Genomic DNA, 7238 nt, shown 5'->3' on the forward strand with positions numbered 1-7238 from the left:
GGGGGTCGAGAATTCAATAATAGATTAGGGAGGTGTTTGTCTATTTTTTCAAAAAAAAAAAATGAAGCTCAAAGTTGTATCCTAAAAAGGGACCATTTCTAAAATATTTCCACCGCTAGTTTTAATTTGTGATGTTTCATTTTTTTAAAGTCAAATGTTATAAAATTTGATCAATATTTTAAGATATAATAATTGTAATGTATAATATTTCTTATATAATTTTTAAATATATGTAGAAATTTAAATACTGAATTAATCCAATTAAATTTGACTTTAAAAATTACTCAAATTAATTTTGGTGAAAAGTGAATGGAAAGAGTACTATAATTTCTATCCATAAAACTTTCTAATAAAAAGAAGCCAGCTCTTATTTAGTTCTGGTTTTGTTGATTTTTTTTTTATTTGGAATTAAAATTAGGGGAACTTTTTTAAAAAATACTACCATATTTAGACTCAATTAGAGACTTGCAGTTATAATTTGCTTAATTGTGAATTATAACTACTTGTTAGAGGAGAAGAGAGACGAACAAGATCTGGGAGAGAGAAAACAGAGGTGAGAGGTTGAATACCTACTGTATCAGGTTGTATTAGGAATACAATTGATAAAATTGATTTGTATTCATTTTATGAGGAGAGTGACGAGCGAGATCGAAAAAAAGGGAGAGCGAGCAAGATCGAGAGAGGAAGAAGAGATGATGAATACATGTTATATTCATTGTATCACGAATACAGTTAAATACAAAATATAAAGATTTGTTAGGCCATAATTTTTTTTTAAAAAAATCGTATTCAATTAAACACCATCACATAAATTAAAAGAGTAACAAAATACAAGATATGCAATTATCAGTTAAATTTTACCGGATAAAATTATAGAGGTAAAATATTTTTCCCACTTACAACATTGTTTCTCATAGCTAATCAACTATAAGACATTATAAATTGGGAGAATTTGACATATATCACACACCATATATAACAAATGAAATAATATGATGTCCTATATAAACTTGCACACTAGCTAAAATCACAAAGTATTAGTTGTGTTTGGGAATATAGTAATTAACAAAGTAGTTTCTTGGTTCAATGAACTAGAACTTAGCTTAATCTTTGCTATCTTCCTCGATGAAAATTCAGTTCAAATTCTGAATTCACTTCTGTATGGTTGTAAATGATAGAGGAGTAGCTTTCATGATTGTGTTTGCCTTCATATGTAGTAATCAAATAGCTTGAATCATGTCCATCTCTTTCTACTCTCTTCTTTATCATGCATCCTCGAATTGAACACTTGTAGTAATTCCTATTTGATTGTACAAAACAAAAATGAATATATTATATCGAGCTAGAGTCTGCTATATGAATCCTTTCTATATATATATGTATGTAAGATATCATGATATTTATATGCAATCTGATGCTCATTATGTTGTGTTTAATTTCTTGTAAACAAGCTAAGTATTATTTCAAATTACTGTTATATATTGGGTGTCCTTGTTATCTATACTACTTTCAAGTTTCAACTCTTCTAAAATGGTTGGAATATCATAAAAATTCATCTTCACTACAAGTTTATTTCATATGGTCATGATATTGTTGTCTAAGTTATATCACTAAAATATTTAAAATAATAACTTTGGAGAATTTCTTAACAAACAACAAAACTCAAAGAATATTTATAAAGCTTATCATTTCAGAATAGAACGATATATCTTACTCACCAGTGTCGTTAAAAAATGAGAGGGAACCCTCAATTAACTCTGCAAGGTCAAAGCCCTTTCGAAAAGTTTGGGGGGCCCAACATCGGGTGAGACGGGTCTGCTCTGATACCATATAAAATTAGGTCTTAGGCCTAACTCACACCCCAAAAGTTAGCTCGAATTGTTCAAGTCATATAAGGAGTCCACCCATCTCATTAACCACAGATGTGAGACTTTTGTCATTCTTTAACAACAACCTTTTCGAAAAGTCGTCACAACTTTTTGAAAAAGTTACAACACTTCGAAAAGTCACAATTCTTCGAAAAAAATTCACAACTCTTCAGAAAAATCGCTAACCCTTCATTTAACCTAAAGTACTCCATTTATAAAGAAGTCTTTATGAATCCACAATCCCTCAAAAGTTGCTACAAGGGAAAATGTGTCTTTTGATAATTTCCTTGAGCATTTATACTAAGGTTTTTTGAACAAGAAAGGAAAACTTGGAGTGCTGGTCTTCGAGCCACCTTAGGCCTTCATTGTTTTTGCTTACCCTTAATAAATATCTTAATCTGAATTATTAAATGTGTTTATTTTCTAATTTAAATAGATTAAACGACTAATAAAGTTTTAATATAGTTACACCAGGGAGAGGTAAATCAAGTGACAAACACACTAGTTAAGGAAGGATCTAAGATTCAACAAATCAACTTTTTTGTGCAATGAACAATTCGACTGTCATCATCATTAATCACCATTTACAATTACTATTATCAACCATCAATCACCTACGACAATCATCACAATTAGTCATCACCATATATCACCAATCACCATTAGCTACTACTATCTTCCACCACAAATTTTAGTTCACATGACCAACAACAATCATTGTTATTAATCAATATTGTCAGTTATCAACACCACTAGCTACTATCCATAAGCACCACCATCCCCCAACACAACCCTTATCGGTGCCACAACCACCATCACTAGCCATCATCAACTTGGGGATGCATATAATTTTTTGAAATACTTTATCAATTTACTATTTTATTTAATTTTTATATTTATTAATTTTTAAATGAAAACAAATTTTATGTATTCCAATGTATCACAAACAATATTAATTATTTAGTACTATTCAGATCATAGCCTTTTCTTAAATTGATGATCATATTGGTCATGAGATGGACATGCATAAGCTCATAATTTATAATTTACCTTAAATATTTTTGGTTACTTTTCACCTTCTTCTTGCCATACTTTCTCCATTTATATCCATCATCCAAGATCTCAAGTTGAGTCTTTGTTCTTAAAACAATAACATGTCTTTCATTATTCTTGATCTCTTTCTTTATGATCCCCTCTTTAGATTTTCTGTAAAAGGTAAAGACATCAAGAAATATATGTATATAAACCAACAATTATTCTTAATATAACACGAGCTTGTGATATAGCTGAGTTAGTTTCTCATGTGATTACTCAACTAATACTAAATTATCTCGTATAGTCACGTTTCTTCTTAGATTTCAATTTTCTTAATTCAACAAAGTAAGTGACCATATAATTAGTAATCAACTATGATATAACTATGTACATCTGGATCAACTATAAATAAAGAACCAAGATCGACTCCTAAGTAATAATATAAAAGAATATCATAGTCCAATCGATCTTTACTGAACTGTGACTAGCCATCATATCAACAGAATTTTTGAACTTAATGCTCGAAAAATAAATATGGCTATAAAAATTCTTGCCCAAGATCTTCTTAGCTTGATGACTTACTCTTTCAAGTGATTCATGTTTGGTGGTGTGGCATAATAGGAATTAGAAGAAATTCCATTATAACTATAATCTTGAGTCATCAAATGTGAGTTATCATTTTCTAAAATACAAGTATTGAAGTTATTATTATTGGTAGGAGAATAATCAACAAAAAGTTGATCAAGAAATGAAGAAAATTCAAAATCTTGAAAATTATTATTATAACTAAAATCTTGAGTCATCATATGTGAGTGGAAGAGGGGAAAAGTAAAATTAGGGTTTCCTATATGAGGAAAAGTACTTGTTTCTAGGAAGGTGGAGTTCATTGTGTTTGGAGAAAAAATAATTAGCCAATAAGACCTAAGAAAGACTTTTCAAGAGAAGAGTGACTTTGGTAGAATGGTGATGTGCTTCTACATATAGCATTTTATAAATTTTTTTTGTTTTAAGAGAGCTTCCTCACCACCTTCCTAGTAGGATCTATGGAATTTCAGATTATTTTATATCTCGTTCACTATTCGATATCCACATTAAAATCTAATTTAATTCAAATATGTAGTTGAGACTATAAAAACGCTCTATGGAAAAGGAATTTCAAATTTATTTATTTATTTATTTTCTCTAAAATTATTCAATCTTCAAATACGTATTGATCCAATCAATTAAATTTACACTATAAAATTTATGTAAATTATATGATAAAATTCACGGGGAAAGCATCTTTACACCATGAATTCACTCCTTAAACACAAAATCAGAGACAGATTAAATTTTAATTTGTAGCTAAAAAGCAAAAATTTCATAATAAATCTCATTTATCTATGGATTAGCAACAAATCATAAGAAATTCAATCAGCTACGAACTTTTTAGCTACGAACCATAAGAAATTCAATCAGCTAGGAACTTTTTAGCAACGAATTATCTTGGAATTATCGATAGCTATTCCACGTTTACTTATAGTGAATTTCTATGTTAATTTCCACATCTCAAAATCAAAATTTTTGGTTAAGGGTGGTTATAGTGACAAAAATCACGTAAATTAAAACATAATCGATCGTACACTCATCATAAAAATCACCCTATTTAAAAAGAATATGTTGCATACACAAATAAAATTCAACACACACACATATATTTTCTAGTAAAACTTTTGATATAGATCGCAGATATTTTATCCATCTTATCATAATTCACGCTCTTCGATGCTAGTTTATAATTATTTTCTAATGAGATATATGGTTCATGATTACGTAATGAGTGATGAGAATTGAAAGATGCGGTAATTAAGAAAAGTCAAAAATAAAAGTGCAATAATATGAAAAGGAGAATTTGCCACCTTTACTGAAATTATAGGTTAGTCCAGTGATAAAGATGCTTTTTTTCCTTATCATAATTAAATAAAAAATATTATAGGACTAGTATCTTTTTTTTCTTTCTCATGGTCTTGACTCTTTGACACATTCCCTTTTTTTTTTTTTTTGATAGGAAAATATAATTCATTTAAAAAGAATTACATGCATGACAGCTATTTTGGGATGATTTCAAAAATTAATGACCAAGTAATCAGGAAGACAATTATTCTTTTAAATGAAAAGAGTGATTTTCAGTCCAGGATGAGAAGCCAATACAAAGTGATACGAGGACTAGGGCTGTTCAAAATCAAACCAAAATCGATAAGCTGAATTGATAAAAAAGTTATTGGTTTATAGTATTGAGTTATTGATTTAGTAATTTTAATAACGATTTTAATTTTTTTTGTTATCGGGTTATCGGTTCTTAACAGTTTGAAGTTTTTTTCTTAATGGGTTAACAGATAACCCGATAGTAAATTAAAAAATTATATTTATATCATTTTGTATATGAAGTTCTCGACTTAGAGTTTAATTTCCTACTTTTGTCATTTGTCAAACACTTGGTTATTCAACAATGTAAGGGCCCGTTTGGATGGGCTTAATAAAAGCAGCTTCAAAAAAGTACTTTTAAAAGTGCTGAAACTTATTTTTGAAATAAGCAGTTATGCGTTTGGATAAAAGTGCTGAAATTGTTATGTCAAACGTGAAAAGGGAAAAATGGAAGAAAGAAATGTTAGGGTTATATAGGTAATTTGGAGATTGTATAAAAATATTAAGAGCAAAAAGATAAAAATGTGGTCAACTTAAAACATCTTATAAGCTAAAAAAAAAAAAAAACACCCCTACCCCAGCTTTTAACTTTTGTCTTAAAATAAGTTTTTTTTTAACTTAAAATAAGTTATTTTGAGTATTGTCAAACAGCTAAATAAGTCAAAAACCAGCTTTTAAGTCAGTTTGACCAGCTTTTAAGCTGAGCCAAACAGGCTCTAAAAGTTTTGCTTTTGACCAAGATGTAACATGTGAACTCAAGTGCATGGTTTATTTGGTTTGTCATCTTGTTTCTAAGTAATTTTCAATGTTTTTTATTTTGTGTCAAATCTTAACGGTTAAACCGATAATGATGAAAAATCGATAAATCAATAACTAATAAGTCAATATCTTAATGGTTCTATTAACGGTTTAGCATCTCCACAAACCAATAACCAATAAGACAACCCGATAAACTTCAAAATTGAACCGAACCGACCGATACACAGCCCTTACGAGGACAGACTGTGGAAGCTAAGGGCGATGAATATATTATCAGCTAATACATTTTTTTACTATCCCTCAACTGTTTCAGAGGACTTTTCATTTATATATGTGAGTCTGGATGTATTGTTTGTTTTTAAAACAAAAAATAAAAAAATTACATTCTCTTAACATACTGCATAATCTATGATACGAAAATATAAATTTATGTTGAAAAAGAAGTAGGTTATTATTTTTGGAGTCTAGGTCAATAGAGGTTGGACCAAGTATGTTTTAAGTACAGTGCGTTATAACGCGTCCCTCCATTTATCAAACATGCACTATTACAATTTACAAGTCTATAATTTGGTTAAAAATAGTCTTTAATATTCCATATTTATATGTTTTTTAAGAGATAATATTTAATATGAGTATTATATCATAATGTTCATATTAATTGACGTATAGTTTATATTTTGAGTTTAAGAAATAAGTAATTAATAATAATGAGGATAAAATAGAAAAAAGACCTTGATAGGTCAAAAAATGACAAATAAAAGTGAATATAATTTTTTTTTCCGAAACTATAGTAACAAGTGGTACTGAATTAGACATTGACCCCTGAAAAGGCCTCTATAACAATTGTTTTTGGAACATAGCTGTTTTGGATGTACCATCAGCCTTTGTATCGTAACGGCTTATTAGATATCGATAAGGCGATGTGACACATTATTTTTTGTATCGAGCGATAAATAGGACTAGTAAAAATATAGTAATATCTAAGACTAGTAATAACGATAGCTAACATATGTTATCTTGTTTTATATAGTACTAATCCTTCGAATATAGTTACACATTTGCCTCCTACTTATCATGTCTATTAGTTTAATAATTAATAATATAAGTTTGATCTCATGTGACCAAAAAGAATTAGTAAAAATTACTTGAGTTAATATTTTTTAATAAATAATTATTAATTTTAATAATACTTTTTATTCATTAATATTTATAGTAATAAGAGAAAAGACATAAAGTCGCTACTAAAGTTGTCTCATATTTGCATAAAGACGCCTTAACTTTAGAAGTGTCCTATTACCCAATGAAACTATCTGAACCCATAATAAATATACCTTTTTGACTAAATTTAACGCTACTCATGTTGTCACGAAATATGGGCACATGAAGGACTTT

At 28.8% G+C, this 7238-nt stretch overlaps 1 long non-coding RNA gene across 1 annotated transcript; it reads right to left on the minus strand.

Moving 5' to 3' along the window:
- Positions 1 to 843: 843 nt before the first annotated feature.
- On the minus strand, positions 844 to 3885 carry LOC101256855 (uncharacterized). The gene is made up of 3 exons (XR_011213358.1): positions 3486 to 3885; positions 2919 to 3074; positions 844 to 1300 (listed from the first exon to the last, which is right to left on the minus strand). It is a non-coding gene; the product is annotated as an uncharacterized lncRNA (long non-coding RNA).
- Positions 3886 to 7238: the final 3353 nt, after the last annotated feature.

This window comes from Solanum lycopersicum, chromosome 12, assembly GCF_036512215.1.
Source record: "Solanum lycopersicum chromosome 12, SLM_r2.1".
In the NCBI taxonomy this organism is placed as follows: Eukaryota; Viridiplantae; Streptophyta; class Magnoliopsida; order Solanales; family Solanaceae; genus Solanum; species Solanum lycopersicum.